Source organism: Sceloporus undulatus, chromosome 4 (assembly GCF_019175285.1).
Source record: "Sceloporus undulatus isolate JIND9_A2432 ecotype Alabama chromosome 4, SceUnd_v1.1, whole genome shotgun sequence".
Classification (NCBI taxonomy): Eukaryota; Metazoa; Chordata; class Lepidosauria; order Squamata; family Phrynosomatidae; genus Sceloporus; species Sceloporus undulatus.
In genome coordinates, this window is record NC_056525.1 from 104181621 (window position 1) to 104197737 (window position 16117).

The following is a 16117-nucleotide window of genomic DNA, read 5'->3' on the forward strand; positions in this document are numbered from 1 at the left end:
TAATTTTTAAAAATATTGTAGTAATTTTAGTTGTATTCTGTTCTAATCTATTTTGTAAGCCACCTTGGGTCCCATTTGGGCAGAAAGGCAGAATATAAATAAAACAAAATTAACTAAAAACATTAAACATGATTAATAATATTATATAATAAGCTATGCCATATTAATTTGAAAAGAGCAACAGCAGAACCATGAGTAAGGAAACACTGAGATGGAAATGCTTCTCCTTTATATGTTTGTTCTTTTAGATGAAAAGGCAAATAATGGTGACATGTTCCTATTAGCTTAGAATATTTCCATTGAAATTAGTATTAAAATCATTCAAAACTTTCTACATGAGCTTTACAGTCAGTATCTAAGTTTTAGATGCAAATTACATTCTTGTTTCCTTTGTTCCTGTCATACAATTATATTTAAAATTAACTCCTAACTGGCTGCTGTTTTTCCTCAAGAAATGTCTAAAATATTTCCCAGTTTTAAAAGTTGAGAGCAACTGGTCTCCCACGTGGCAAAAATGGCTTGGGTCCAGAGTTTCTTTGAGTGGAAAGCTGCTCATGGGATGCTTCTGCTGGAGGAAGAGTATGGAAAGGCATGGCCCCTTGAAAAAGTATTACTCTTCGTTCTCCTTGAAAATTGACTCTGGAAGACTAGAAATTCTGGAACAGCTTGGGAGGAGGCAGCAGGCAGGGAAGTGAATCAACAAAAATTGGAAGGTTATCTGTAACTCCAACATGTTGACTTTCATTTAAAATAGTGATTCCCAAAGTAGATGGTACACACACACCTGGGGGGCAGGCAGTGGAAAAATCCAGAGGGGTAGTAAGGGAAAATGGGGCAGTAGAGGCAGTAGTACTGGCACTCAAGAAACACAAGGGGAACCAGTGACCGTGATAGGGATAAGGAGTTGGAGCACACATTGGTGGAGAAGAAATGGTGGCAAAAAGGAGCTTTCAAATTTGTGACCCTGCTTAATCTTTATGAGCTTTGCCAAGACTTGGCTAGCAGGTTGGAACTACACTGCTGTTCCTGTTTTCTTTCATCGGACAAGCCAAGACAACAGAAGAAACAATGGTTTTTTTGGGTGGCGGAGGGGGGAGATGGCTTGAAGCTGTGTGGGCAAGTAGAGGGAGGAGTATCTAGGATTGATTCTTCGAAAGAGTCCTTCACTTCTATTGCCTCTCTGACTGAGAGTCCTTCCTAGCTTAGGAGAGGAGTGGAAAGCCAGCTGCTCCCCTCTGTCCCAGCAAAGAAGGGTTGAGAGTCCTTCCTCACCAGGGAGAAGCTTTTACTTTTGCATCCAATCATCTTGTGAGCAGCAACCAAGCAGCGACTGAGAAGAACAAGGCCAGCATGGGCAATAGACTTCTCGGTCACAACTCAGCAGCTCCCAAGGCGAGTGCCTGCCCAGTTGCTGCTTGATCAGCTGCTCAGGTGCTGCTCTCTTTGTACCCGATCACCTTGGGAGCAACAACCAAGCAATAGGCCAGCTCGCCTCCCTTCTGTTGTAAGAGTAGCATGGGCAAGAGGAAGGAGTTGGCCTGCTATATTCATACATGAGAAGCAGAGGAGGAGGCCCGTGATGAGATGGATGCAGCTGGGATAAATTGTGGGATGTGTGTCCTGGGGTTATCACCTAAGAGAGGAAAAGGCTTGGAGACCACTGATTTAAAATAGTAAGAGAACCACTAGTTTAAAAAGTATAGTTTGTTGAGTTGATAGGCATCTACCAAAATGGTTGAACTATGGCATTTTCAAAAAGGTTGAATCTTTCATCTTATGATTTTAGGCTTAATGACAAGATGTTACTTAAAGCTAAAATACAAGATACATTCAGGGTATCAATCTTAAGAATTTTAGGAGTTTTGAAAATGTAATACAGTACCAATATATCTAAGCTGTTGAGTAACTTTTAAATATATTATAATAGTTATTTGGCATCTAGCTAAATTAGATATATTTTATTTATTTATTTATTATTTTATTTATGGTATTTATACCCTGCCCTTCAGCCCTAATGGCTATCAGAGCGGCTTACCCTCTGATACAGTTTTACCCTGTTGAGGGTTATGTACAATAGTCTACATTTCTTTCCATAGTTTTTAGTTTGTCTTGGGTGGAGTTTTTGGCAAGATGTGTATTGACAAGCTAATCACATTTGAATGTCTTATTAGCAGTGGCTATTTCTATAGAACAGTGTGTGAACTTAACCATTGTATGAGTTGAAAAAACATGAGTTTATTTTGGTTTTCATTATCCTTTGTTAATTGTCTGCTTCTCTGGAAGTACCAAAACAGCTTGAACAATTTATCCAACACAAAGAAAAGAGATTGGAAAGATTAGAAACCCTAGTGCATCCAAACACAATGTTGAATAAGAAAGCAAATTCAATATGTTATGTGTGTCATCCCCAGTCAGAATATTTTCCATGTTTTCAGCTTTGTCTTTTACATTTGTTGTTACATGTCCCTATGTTTTACCCTTGATTTATCTACGGGTCATATCAAAATCCATAATTTGGGTCCCCAAACCTGCCCTTGACTTATACATGAAGTTGACTTATAGTCGAGTATGTGTGGTAAGTTAAAAGATCAGTTTAAGCTTCTCATTTATAGCTAGAATTGTTGTATCTTTAATTGAGGAATAAAGAATATACTTAGTATGTATCAGGTTTTAAAAGTTCAATCTTTGTACAGCTGAGCACAATTCTCTTTCAGACTTGACCTGATAATGGGAAGTAGCTAAGTTTATTCCCATTCTCAGAGCAAAGTGTGGAATCGGGTTCAATTCACCCCAAGAAATCTAGGTACAAAAACTCACCAATAGTTTGTGACTAGTCTGTTTTTTGATTTGGTACAAGGTTATTTCATGGACCTGTCTTTTTCAGGAGTGGTGCTGGTAGAATATTTTGCTTAAGATATTTTATATACAGAAGTAGCATACACATTTAATAAACATTTTTTTCAGTCTAAGTAATCAGATAAAATGGTTGAAGGTTTGTAACATATAAAAGAAATTCAAAATCAATCTACAGAACAAATACCTGCCAAATTACTTACCAGATTTTTTTAAAAAAAGGTTTTTCATATTTAGAGGAAATCTTCCTATCATACTCTATTTAGAGCCATTAAATTTAATTTTAGCTTGCCATCCTTCCATACAAAAATCTACACCAGTTTATCCCCATGCGGTCTTCATTTTGGCAGTATAATTTATTAGTACATGGGGGCCATTTTGTTGCTGCTATTAAAAATTGGGAATAGAGATTGAAGGCTCATCCATCTTTTCTTTACTACCAGCATGTTGCTTTTAAATAATAATCCATATTAATAAATTCTATTGTTGCAAGGATGCATTGTGTAGCAAAGATACTTCTTCCCTAACTCTGCTTAACTTCAGAATTAAACATGAAGTTCATGAAAGTTGTAGCTTTTTCTGTTTTGTATCTTCTTCCAGATTGAGAACCCTTTTCAAAAACGTTTAGAAAATATTCCAACTGTACACTGTGCTTATCTTTTGAGCACATTCTGACGAAACGTGTTTTTAAAATATTGAAATTTTAGAATGCATCTATTTTTAATTGGATCAAATTGTAACTCTTTTCTAGCTAACTAACAGCTTCTAATAAAATTCAGCTCCAAATCTGGAGATAAATAGAATGGGATTAAAAAGAGCTTCAACAGTATTCTAATAGCTTTGTGCTTCCAATAATGGAGGCCTTTATGGCCTAAATCCAACTTTGTATTAATGGGCCTCTGTCAGTGTGATTTTCCTCTTCTCTGTTCCTCTTTACTGCTCTGTGCACTAGCTGAAACCTGTTATCATCCTTCCTGGTTTTGATGGTACATGTCGGCCTACAGAAGCAATTCAGTCAGTGGAAATGAGTAGTTTAAACCTAGCACACATTCAGTGTTTAGGCGTACTGTAGCTGATTTGCTATTCATTAATGCCATTAAAGCCCAAGTATCACATAGAAATAGCTGATATATCAATCTGTTAGTGGCTGTAGCTGAACTGGCATTTAGGTTCATGATGAAGCTTCATGATGGGTTAATTAAGGTTAAACTGCATGAAAGTGAAATGTTTTTAGTATCTATAGTAAGCATTAATAAAGATTGATTGATTGATAGTAAAAGATTACCAGTTTTTTGTTTTGTTTTGGTCTCGTGGATATATTAAAAATGGGACTTAGGTCCTTGGTCCTGACCCTCAAAATACTGCTGCTAATTTTGCAGATTGTCTTAGGCACACCCATGAGTATTTTGCAATCAATGCAAAACTGCTGTTTTTGTCTTTATGTCTCTGCCTGTGTGTATGTGTGTGTGTGTGTGTGTGTGTGTTTTATCACTGCCTGGAATGTTTTTTTCTCAAAAGGAAGTAGTTTCTCATTGCTCAACTCATTTAACAGATTATTACTTGGTACCATTACTGCAACCCAGAAAAGCAACTTACAGGGTTATTTGTACTAATGGGTTTTGTTGTTGTGTACTTTCAAGTAATTTCCAACTTATAGTGACCCTAAGGCAAAATTGTGGTGTTCTCTTGGCAAAATTTGTTCAAATGAGGTTTGCCATTGCCCTTGATGTTGAGAGTGTATAACATCCCCGGTGGGTTTCATGGCCAAGTGAAGAATTGAACCCTGGTCTCCAGTGTCATAGTCCAACACTGTTACTGTTTATTGTGGTACTGAGAATTATAAGAAAGTGCAATTTCATCCAAGAGCCAGTGTGGTGTGGTTGTTTGAGCATTGCACTATGGCCCTGGAGATGAAGGTTCAAACTCCACTAGGCCATACAAATCCACTGGGTGACTTTGGGCAAGTCACACTCTCTCAGCCTCACAGGGATGCAAAGACAAACTGGCTCTGAACAAATTTTGCCAAGAAAATCCAGTGATAGTTTTAATATGTACATCATATTCGTTCTTTTAATCGATGTGTGATTTAACCAATGCCTTTTAAACTAAGGTTTGTCTCTTAATTATTGTTGTTTCCCACCTCGATCGGTGGGGAGAGGCGGGTAAGTAAGTACTTCTCTAGTACTCTCTTCCTGCCCAAGTGCCTTGAACTACAAGCCCCCAAAATGATCAAATTTGATATGAGGGGCACTGCCATATTAGTTTTCCACAGCATACAGAAAGTCCCTCACACAACTCTTTAAGGGTGTACAGAGATGTAGTTACATGTTCACTCAGTCCCTTTTACTTCTTCATCTCCTTCTCCCCCAACCACTCACTTTAAATCACATGCCTGAATCTGCCTCAGGCTTACAGAAAAGCACCCTCTTCCTCCTCTCTAAATTCTCTTTCACAGGTAATACCAACCTAAGGAGTACAAATATATACCCTGTGCTGCTGTTCTGAGCAAGCAGCTGTTAAGGCAGCCCTCTCTCACCACACCCATACATTCACTATATGACTCTTTTTCTTGTGGCAGCAGCAGTTTCTTTTCCTCTCATTTGGGCAGAATCTCCAGCTATCCTGAGAATCTAAAGCAGCTCACGTTTTCAGTGTTTTTTCTCCAACCTCACCCCATTGCCAGTTGCCCTTCCCCCTGCTCCTCACTAGCTGAATAATATTGTTGTTGTTAACTACCCTTGAGTCAAACTTTACTCATGGTAACTGTGTGGATGAAACATCTCCAAGCCCCCCTATCCTCCACTGCTCTGCTTAGATCCTATAAATTCAGGCCCATGACCTTCTTAATGGAGTCTAGCCTCTGGCATGAAGTCTTCCTGTCTTACTACTACCTTTCCTAGCATTATTGTCTTTTATAGTGAATCCTGCCTTCTCATGATGTGGCCTGAGATGACAGCCTCAATTTGATCATCTGCCTGTTTTTCCGCTAGAGGGAAGCCTCAGCCGCCAAACGTTCGAGGCTTCCTGCTGGTGGAAAAAGTATCCGCAAAAAGCGGGTTCTTTTGAAGCCACAGTGGCAATATAACAAGTGCGTCACTAGTGCACTTGTTACGTAAGTGCTGGTTTGCGCTGTGTGGACGCTGCATGGCACTTACGTAATAATGGCGGCGCCCATGTAAACAGGGTGCCGCCATTGTTATGCCCTCATCACGTGTGAGGGTTGCGGGTTGTGTGTGTGCTCCATCCCCCAGGCAACCCTCACACGTGATGAGGGCGCCTGAAAGGCCGATATGTACCGGGCCTTTGCTTCCTTGATCCGTTCAAGGACCCATTTGTTTCTCTTTGGCTGTCCACAGGTATTCTCAGCACCCCTCTCTAGCACCACATCTCAGATGAGTTGATTTTCTTCTTATCCACTTTATTCTCTGTTGAGCTCTCACATCCATACATGGCAATGGGGAATATTGTGGCTTGGACGATTCTGGCTTTACTGCTCAGTTGTATATCTTTACTCTTTAGGATCTGGTCCAGTTCTTTCATTGCTGCCCTTTCCATTCCTAGTCTTCTGATTTTTTGACTGCAGTCTCCTTCCTGATCAGTTTTTGACCCAAGGTATGGGAAATCTTGAACTATTTCAAGTCCTTCCTTGTCTGCATTGAATTTATGTAGCTCTTCCATGGTAATTATTTTTGTTTTCTTTATGTTCAGCAGCAAGCCTGCCTTTAATAAAAAATAATAATAAAGATTTATTTATAGCCTGCCCAATCATTAAGAATCTGGGCGGGTTACAACAATCAAATACATCAAATTACAATAGAGTTAAAAAATCAAACCCTAGACCTACCGCCCCCCCCATTCCCAGTACTAAAACAGAATTATAATAGTATAAAGACATTAAAAACATTTTTAAAAAGGCAGAAACAGGCGGGGAAGAATAGGCAAATGAGGGGACAATATCTCTATATCTGGGGAGGGTAACTAAGTTGGAAAGGCCTGCCTTTGGACTTTGTTCTTTAACCTTCTTTACTAATTATTCAAAGTCTGTGATGTTTTCTGCTAGTAGTGTTGTGTCATCCACATAGCTTAGATTTTAGATGTTCCTTGCTCCTATCTTCACTCCTCCTCCTCCTGGGTGTAAACCTGCTCTTCATATGATATTTTCTGCATGCAAGTTGAATAAGTAGGATGATAAAATGTAGCCTTGCCTGATCCCCTTGCCAACTGGGAACGATTCTGTTTCTGGATCAATTCTGTTTCTCCATATTCTGTTCTAATCTGCTCCTAAATACAGATTTTTGATCAGGATTGTCAAATGTAGTGGCGTTCTAGAGCTTTCCGTGATCTATGCAGTCAATGCCACACAAAGAGACAGATGTCAGCCACCCATGTGGCCCTCCTCCCATCATTCAGACTGAGAAAATTATTGCACTACACTCTTAAAGTGTTGCTCTTCCACTTAAACTTCTCTGGCTGCCCCCTGCTGCATTCTGGGATTTGCAGTTTAGGAAGGGGCTTTTAGAATATTCAGCCAAAGAGCTCTTAGGCCTCACTGAACTACAAAGCCCAAAGTGCAACAGCAGGCAGTCAGAGTAGTTAAAGTGGAATAGCAATGCTTTAAGTGTGTAGTAACACACCTAATAACAGATATTATATTACACTGAAAAGTAGTGGTTTACAGCCCTGGCTGTTACAGAATAAAAAGGAAACAAAAAGATGAATACCATTATGGCTCATTACCACAAAAAGAAACTAAATAGCAAAGTACAGTAACTCATTTGTACAATGAGTTATTTCCCTGTCCTTTTATTTCTAGACCTACCTCAAGGCAGTGAAGTTTATTCATGCCCAGCAGGTTGTCAGGTTGCATCCTTTGGGCAAATTCATTGGTGAGTTGCATGCAGCCTTTGAGAATATTCACATGACTATCACACAGTAGCTATTTTGCTTCTGTAACAATGAGTTGAAAAGACCTTAGCAGGGCTGTTAATAACAGGGTGTCTTGGAGGGTTACCACAAGTCAAAGCTGACTTGACAGCAATTAACAACAAACATTGATATAGGGTTAAAAGTAACTCTGTTCTCCAACTTTGTGGTTAAATAACAAATTACTGTCCCTCAGTGGTCACTTATAAATGCAGAGTAATAGATTTACATTTAAAAAATCATGGCTGGGAATTGTAAATGATCATTATGCAGTTATCTCACAGACATACAGAAAATAGCTCTAGTTGTATTGGTGTAGCTGTAGGTGGCTTCCTAATAGATTATTAATAGGATTGTAAGTGTACAAAAACGTTTAATGGCTCTCTATCCTTATCTGTGTCATTCACCTAAAACAGGAATATTAGTTGCCTTAGAGCAGATGTCTGGGAAGGTCCACTAGCCAATTCCATAATTTTGCATTGTAACCTCTGATCTGAAGTGGCTCTAAATTTGTACTTTCATTTTCAGAATATTCTGGGATTTAATTTGTTGGCTCCAGTAAGTAATTGACATTGCCCTCTGTGACACCACAAGGTGTTTGGCATCAGCTGCTACTTCACAATCAATTTTTGTGACTTCAGGTTTCTAGCAAGAAAAGGTGCCACTAGCCTGGAGTCTTCCCAGCTACTGTATAGTCTATCTGAATCCACCTATCAGATTTACATCAATTGTGTGGCCGTAGAGCTAGTAATCCCTGAGCAATCCAATGCAAATATAACTTTTTATAGCTGCTAAAATAACTGGAGGTTTGGAATTCTTTCCATTCCCATATTCATTCTGACATCTTTTTCTCCCATACTCTGTCAGTGTACTGTGTGCAAGGGTTGCAGGGAGTCCAGAAAAGGAAGAAAGACCAGTAGCACTACTTGAAAGTTGCACTACAGTGATCTATGACCCTTTACACTTTTCAGCCCTGTCCTCCAAATATGCCGTTATTATGTTTGAAGTAGTGAGATGTAACCTAAATATATTTGTTAACACAAGAAACCCATTGGCTGCATTAATAAAAAAAGGTTACACATAATTAGCAGTAAGCAGCAGTGGTATATCGCATATCTCTTTGTGCAGTAAATATATTGATCTTTTCATATGAACTAAGGTTTGTCTCAAAGGTCAGCATTAATTAAGATAGACCCACTGTGGCCTAGTCGTGTGAGCGGTGGACTGCAACTCTGGAGATCAGGGTTCAATTCTTCACTTGGCCATAAAGTCCACTGAGTGACTTTGGGCAAGTCACATACTCTCAGCCTCAGGGGATGGCAATGGCAAATCTCCTCTGAACAAATCTTGCCAAGAAAACTCCATGATAGGTTCATCATAAGCTGGAAACGACTTGAAGACACGCAGCAACAACAGTAAACACTATATCATGGCTACAGGGCTGTTGAATTTAGTTAACTGCATGTGTGATACACACTCCTCCTTCTGTTCTCGTGGTCTTGAGACTCACACCTTGCCTATGTGTGAGGGACAAACGGAGGGGGAAACAATGGGGTGTGTGCCTGAGGAGTGCGCATGCACACCCCTGCAGCCACGTGGCTTGAATATTTACAGTTAAATTTTCCTTTGTGTAAGTGAAGAAATAATTATGCAGCTTACCCTAAATGGAAAGAACCTTTGCTCTGGGGGGGAAAAAACTGTTGTGCACAAAACATGCCACTAGGCGGTGCCTTAGGTTTAATTATTTTCCAGCAATGTCAGAGGTGACACTAGAAAAATCCTAGGAGCTACAATTAGTGACTTTAGATTATATAGTTTATATGGATATTGTAAGCATAGTGCTATTCTGTAACTTTGGATTATAAATGTTTGCTAACCAGTTTAATAATATGTTTTGCAGGAACTGTCAAACTCTAGAAGTGATTACAGCTGACTGGCATTTAATAGGTAAGCGTATATTTGTCCTTTTTGAACTTAGAGTTAATACCTTTCTGCTTGTTACGTTATACAAAAACATTAATTTAACCCATAAACATTTTCTCGTCTGTGATGAAAAATGGACAGTGGCTGAGAATTTACTTACATAAAGGAGATGTACAGTTTATCCACGGATTCAGGCATCCACAGCGTGAAAATCTTCCAAAGAAGTATAAATTCCAAATAGCAAAGTTGATTTTCCATTTTATATAAGGGACACTATTTTACTATGCCATTGTATTGAATGGGACTCGAGTCTCCATGAATTTTGTTATCCACAGGGGCTCCTGGAACCAAACCCTAGGGGATAACAAGAGCACACTGTATGTGTATTACATATCTACATCTCCATAGCTACATCTTCCAACACGTTCCCCATCCCCAAACCTCACCATGTAAGCATAATTCCCCCCTCCCCCAAAAACATGGCCATATGGGGAGAATATTGCTGATGACTGTTTGTTTTTCCCCCTCAATGGGGACAAAACTAATATAACGATTGGTTCCCCCACATCTAAGGACAAAATAGTCAAGGATTTACATCCCCAATTTGCATTTTACTTTAGATGAGATAATTTCTAAAAAAGGAGATTTCAAAGAAATGTAATGTATAGTCTGGAGGGTCAAACCTTCCAGGTGGTTTGAGGTTATATAAAGCTTTTGTACAATCCACTTGAAAAATAAAATATACACACGTTTAGAAAGGAGAGAAAAATGTGCAACTGGATGCCAGCATAGTTAAATAACAGTGTCAAGGAAAACCTGAGGCAAGAAAAGGCTTTTTTAAAAAAATGTGGTTTACCAAAATGTAGGAAATAGGAAAGCAAATACTGGAACTAAAACAATGAAAGAATTTGAGAAGCAAATTAACATTTAAACAAAATTCTTTTAAAACTATATTTACAGATGTAATTTAGTTGTGATTTTATTTTAAATGAGAAATGCATGAAACGAGTATTGAAGGAGAGCATAAGGATTGTAGAGATGAAAAATAAATCTTGGTATCGATTTTTGCTTTTGAAGCTTGTTGAAGGGATACTACATCCAAAATGGCTTATTCTGGAAGAGTATCTCAGACGATATGTCAAACACAAGTAGTAAAGCCATATCTTGTTTAAGTCATATCTCCTTATCTGGATATCTGCTTTATGTGTTGCTATAAAAATATTTTAGATATGATATGAATAGTAAGTGCTATATGAACCAGTGGAACTGAAACATTTCCACATATTGTGTAAGGTTTTTAATCTTATTCAGAATGTAACAGCTGCTCTTATTTTAGTTACTAAAATTTAGTAGATGAGCAAATGCTAAACACCAGTACACTGCTCCCTCGGGTTACGAAATTAATTCGTTCCGCGGCCGCTTTCGTAACCCGAAAAGCCTTCGTAAGCCGAATTGCCATAGGCGCTAATGGGGAAAAGCCGCGTTTCGTGCGAAAAAGCGCCGAAAAGCACCAAAAATTTTTTTCGTAACCCGGAACAATTATTTCCAATGGGATTTTTTCGTATCCCGGAAATTTCGTAACCTGGGTATTTCGTATCCCGAGGTACCACTGTATGACTAATTGATTAGCCATAGCTCTGTTGAATTCCCTACGAAAGGGAACAGAATTAGTGTGTAAATGGGGAAGATAATATACTTTGTGACTAATTTGTAAGGATTTTTGAAAAGTCTTCAGCAAGCAAGTGGATTTTATGGCAAGATTTCCTAATGATGGTGAGCAAAATACATTAGGATGAATGTTCTGTACTGTGTTGCTGAGACAATTCACCTTTGAGGGTTTTTTAATGTTCCTAGTACAGGAGATAATGTGTCAATATCAGTTCACTGCATGCCCATTATCAGAACCAGATGTACTTATGCAACACCTTTGATTCCCACACTGGGTATAAAATCTGACCAAAATATGGCCTTGTGAAATACATTGATGGCTATCCATACATGGATCTGTTAAGGGCTGCCAAAGCAGGACAATTTGCTGGCTCCTTTCTAAAACAGTGAAACTTATTGAGAATATTCAAGAGAATGAGCCTGATATCTTAGCTGAAGAGATAGTTTCAAGAGAGGTTTAGAAAGATCTTGGTTGCACTGTCTAGGAACATATAATTGCTCCTTAAGGATTTCAAGAAGCTAGAATATGGTCTAATTGCAACCTTTGAGATTTCTCCACTACTAGGATGTCTCCTAATGTTTAGCTAATTGCTTGACTATCTCTACAGCCCCTCTGCAGCCAGCCATCTATCTTGAGCTTTGAGCTTTTGATGCTGTTGTAGAGAAGAACCTGTGTGCCAGATTCAGCCAAGATTCTAAACAGAGAATTCTTTCCTTTAAAGAAGGGTTCTTGTGGCTCCCTTTCTGAAAATTTTACAAAACTAGCTATTAAAAAGCTTCTTAAAATGTGTGTGTGTGTGTGTGTGTAATATATATATATATATATATATAGGTTTAAGCTTGGTTCATTGAACCCATTTATATTACACGGTTGTTGTTAACTGCCCTCAGGTCATCCCTGACTCATGGCAACGCTGTTGATGAGATCTCTCCAAGCTCTCCATTTTCACTGCTCTACTTAAGTCTCATAGGTTCATACCCATGACCTCTCTGATTGAATCTACCCATCTGGCGTGCAGTATTCCTCTCATTCTTCTACCCTCCACCTTCCGTAGCATTATTGTCTTTTCTGTTGAGCCATGCCTTCTCATGATGTGGCCAAAATACGAGAGCCTTAATTTGATCATCTTCGGTTCAAGGGAAATTTCTGGCTTTATCTGCTCAAGAACCTACTTGTTTGTCTTTTTGGCTATCCTTGGTACCACTGTTCTCCAGCACCACACCTCAAGAGGATTAATTTTACTCTTGTCTGTCTTCTTTACTGTCTAGCTCTCACATCCGTACATGGTAATGGGGAATACAATGGATTGAACAATTCTACCTTTAGTTGTCAGTTGAATATCTTTGCACTTTAAGATGTTGTCTAATTCTTTCAAAGCTGCCCTTCCCATTCCTAGCCTGATTTCTTGACTGCAGACTCCATTCTGGTCAGTGTTTGATTCACGGTATGGGAATTCATTAAGTATTTGGATTTCCTCATTGAAACTACACAGTTATAGCAGTATATTCTACTTCCTGTGGGATCGTGGGCTTTATAGTTTGGTGAGGCACTAGAACTCCCTGGGAGACAATTTTGAATACCCATTCCTAAACTGCAAATTCCAGAATTCCACAGGTTCCATTATGGCCATTAAAGTGAAATCCCACACAAAACAGTATTCTGGAATACTGTTCGCCAGTGGAAACCAGAGGTACATTTAAAGAGATTTCTAATAAAATAAAATAAAAACCTCTGCCTCTATTTCTAATGCACCAGAAGCATTGAATTTTGTTTCTTTAGTGAATAATAATGTTAGTAATGATCAGCTGGGAATTTTGGTAGACTTATATGATTAAGAACGGTTGGGTAATGGGTCTCCAAATCCAGAATTTATACATGAAAATTCTTATTGAATAGCCTCCATCTATAATATTACCCTGTTTAACCAGGAGCCCTGGTGGCGCAGTGGTTAAATGCCTGTACTGCAGCCATTCACTCAAAACCACAAGGTTGCGAGTTCAAGACCAGCAAAAGGGCCCAAGCTTGTCTCAGGCTTGCATCCTTCCGAGGTCGCTAAAATGAGTACCCAGACTGTTGGGGGCAAATTAGCTTACTTGCTAATGAGCTTACTTGCTGTTCTCCGCTATGATCTTTGGAATAGCAGTATATAAATAAAACAAATTATTAACTAAATTATTATTAACTCAAGTCCAAGCACAGGACAACAGACTCAGTCTTCAGATAAGGATACAGAAAACTAAAGGCAGAGTGAGAAATCTTTGCAAATGTGTATGAATGTCTTTAGGACACAATGCTTTCTTGTAGCTCAAATTAAGGAGAGTTTTCTAGAGCTTAAATTGCCTAAAGAAGGAATTCTCTAGCCTCAAGACCAATATTCAGGTCTTTATTAGTTTAACTGAGATAGGGATTTTGCCAACAGTTCTTGCTCCAGTACAGTCTAATCAACTTAATCAAGAACTTATTTTGTTCAGCAGTTAATGGGATTTTGGGGATCATATAGAGGAATTCTTGCTGGATTGGGCAAGACAGGACATGGCCTTGCCAAGCAGGACAACTATAGCAGAAATGCAGTTCTTGAAATTGATATCCCTAAAATTCCTCATCCTACCTTTTCTGATTCTCACCCCTGGTGTTCGCTTGCATCCCTTAGTTTAAAATGTTGAAGAGATGTTGTGCCACGAGACCCAGTGGGACGAGAAAGGAGAGACCCCCAGTTTTAAAAAAATAAATAAATTTAATTTCTTATTCTTTTAAAATTTTCCTTAAAAACATCACGTCTTGCCAAATTATCACCTTAACCACATGAAATTATGTGCATGTAAATACATTTAGGCTGTGCATATGATATTGTAACTGAAAGGTATAATTTTAATCATGTTAGTTGTTTATGTCACAGCTATTACCATTACATTCAGTGATATATGGGAACTGTGATTTATGAGTAACATCAGTACAAAAAATATTGCTAATGGTTCTGTATGGTGTGTTATGGGAGGAGGTCAGTGGGGGGATGACACCATGAGTTACTGCACTGGGTGACATCAACCCTAGTGACTCCATTTATCTGGAGCATTGTACAATGTTTTCATCCTTGCTCCCTAACTTTACAAATAATAATGTGTTCTTTAAGTGGGATAAGCATTTCTTGTTGTTAACTGCCTTTGCATCAATTTTGACCCATGGCGACCTTATGGATGAGACATTTCCAGGCCCCCTGTCCTCTACTGCTCTGCCCAGCTCCTGCAAACTCATATTCGTGGTCTCTTTAATTAAGTCCATCCATCTAGCATGTAGCCTTCCTCTCTTTCTACTTCCCTCCACCTTTCCCAACACTATTCCAACAATTCATGCCTTCTCATGACTGGATGGTCGCCTGTCGGGGATGCTTTGATTTAGATTTCTTGCATGGCAGGGGTTTGGACTGGATGGCCCTTGAGGTCTCTTCCAACTCTGTGATTCTGTAACTGTCTAAATCTTGTCCTATTGGCTTCTAGGGATATTCAGATGACGTTCGGGGTTAGCCCAAACAGAAGGTAGAAAAAACTCAGCAAAAGCGGGTTGTTTTTCATTGTTAATGAGAATCAACGCAACATTAACTCAAACAGAAAGTAGAAAAAGCCCGCTCCTTTTAACTTCTGGAAAATCTCGAAAGTAAAAAGGGGCAGGTTTTGTCTAATTTCTGTTCAGGTTAATATCACATTAACCCTGTTGTGTGTGAAAAACTATTCAGGTTTTTGCAGGGTTTTTTCTGGTTTTTCTGCCCAGGATTTTTGCAGTTTGCCCCGTGTGATAAACTCCATTGTTTAAGTCATTTTGTAAATAAAGTTCTATTTTCATTTTAACAAACACTTGTCTGCAGTTTGAGTGTATATCCACACTACTAATGTAAAGCATTTTAAAACAAACTCTAGAGATATTTTTAAAAGGGTCAGTAACAAATTGGTGGCAGCAAGGGGATAGAAAAACTATTGTGGGTTGCCACAATAGGAAAATAGTTGGATTAGTGGGACTCATCTTGACAGTGAATTTTGTTAAAAATAATTTCACCAATATGGATGGGAGCAAATGTAGAAAGGTTCTTGCATTCATGAGCAATCCAGTGTTCTGTTACATTAGTCATGGGTTAATACAGTTACCTTTGGCAATTTTAGACTTCTAGCAGTCCTCAATGAAGCAAACCTAATCATGTTTTTGATTTGATTTAACATTAGTCACTGATGATGTGTTCATCTCTGTTTTTTCTTGTTGCTTAGTTCCTCAGCCTCTGACAAAACAATAGACTAATGACAATCTAGGGCTTCTGGACATGAAATGACTGTGCCTTTCTTCTTTGTTTATAGAACACAGGATGAGGCTGCTAAGAAATTAATAGGTTTCTGTTTTATTTAACTGTCTAGACATTATCGAATGTGGCAGAACAGAATTGTGGCCTTTTTGCAGGAGAGAAGCTAAAAGACTGAATTTAACCAGATTCTTATTGGTGTTTCCAAATATCAAGAATGTTATTTCTTTGGGCCTGTATCTAGTTGTTAGTCTCAGGTAGACCCATTGAATCAATGGGAATCTTAAAGTCAGCTTCTGATACTTATTGGATATATTCTAGTTGGGTCTAACAGTTGGATTAGACCTTATTTCTTCAAGCATTTTCTGCTTTTTTCCACATTTAGCACCCAAGGCAGCTTCTGACAAATTGTTTAAAAACAAAACAAAACAAATACAATGTAATACAGAATGAAGAACTGATAAAGT

The 16117-nt window shown here is 38.6% G+C and overlaps 1 protein-coding gene across 3 annotated transcripts in view; it reads left to right on the forward strand.

The window, feature by feature from the left end:
- The window catches only part of LRRC8B (leucine rich repeat containing 8 VRAC subunit B), a 34200-nt gene that overhangs the window by 9838 nt on the left and 8245 nt on the right, over positions 1–16117 (forward strand). For 2 of the 3 annotated variants that reach the window (XM_042465361.1, XM_042465359.1), the window contains exon 2: positions 9677–9723. The gene's annotated coding sequence lies outside the window, so the exon portion shown is untranslated. Of the gene's footprint in view, positions 1–7609; positions 7740–9676; positions 9724–16117 lie in introns of those variants that run through there. The other variant, XM_042465360.1, reaches the window with a different exon arrangement.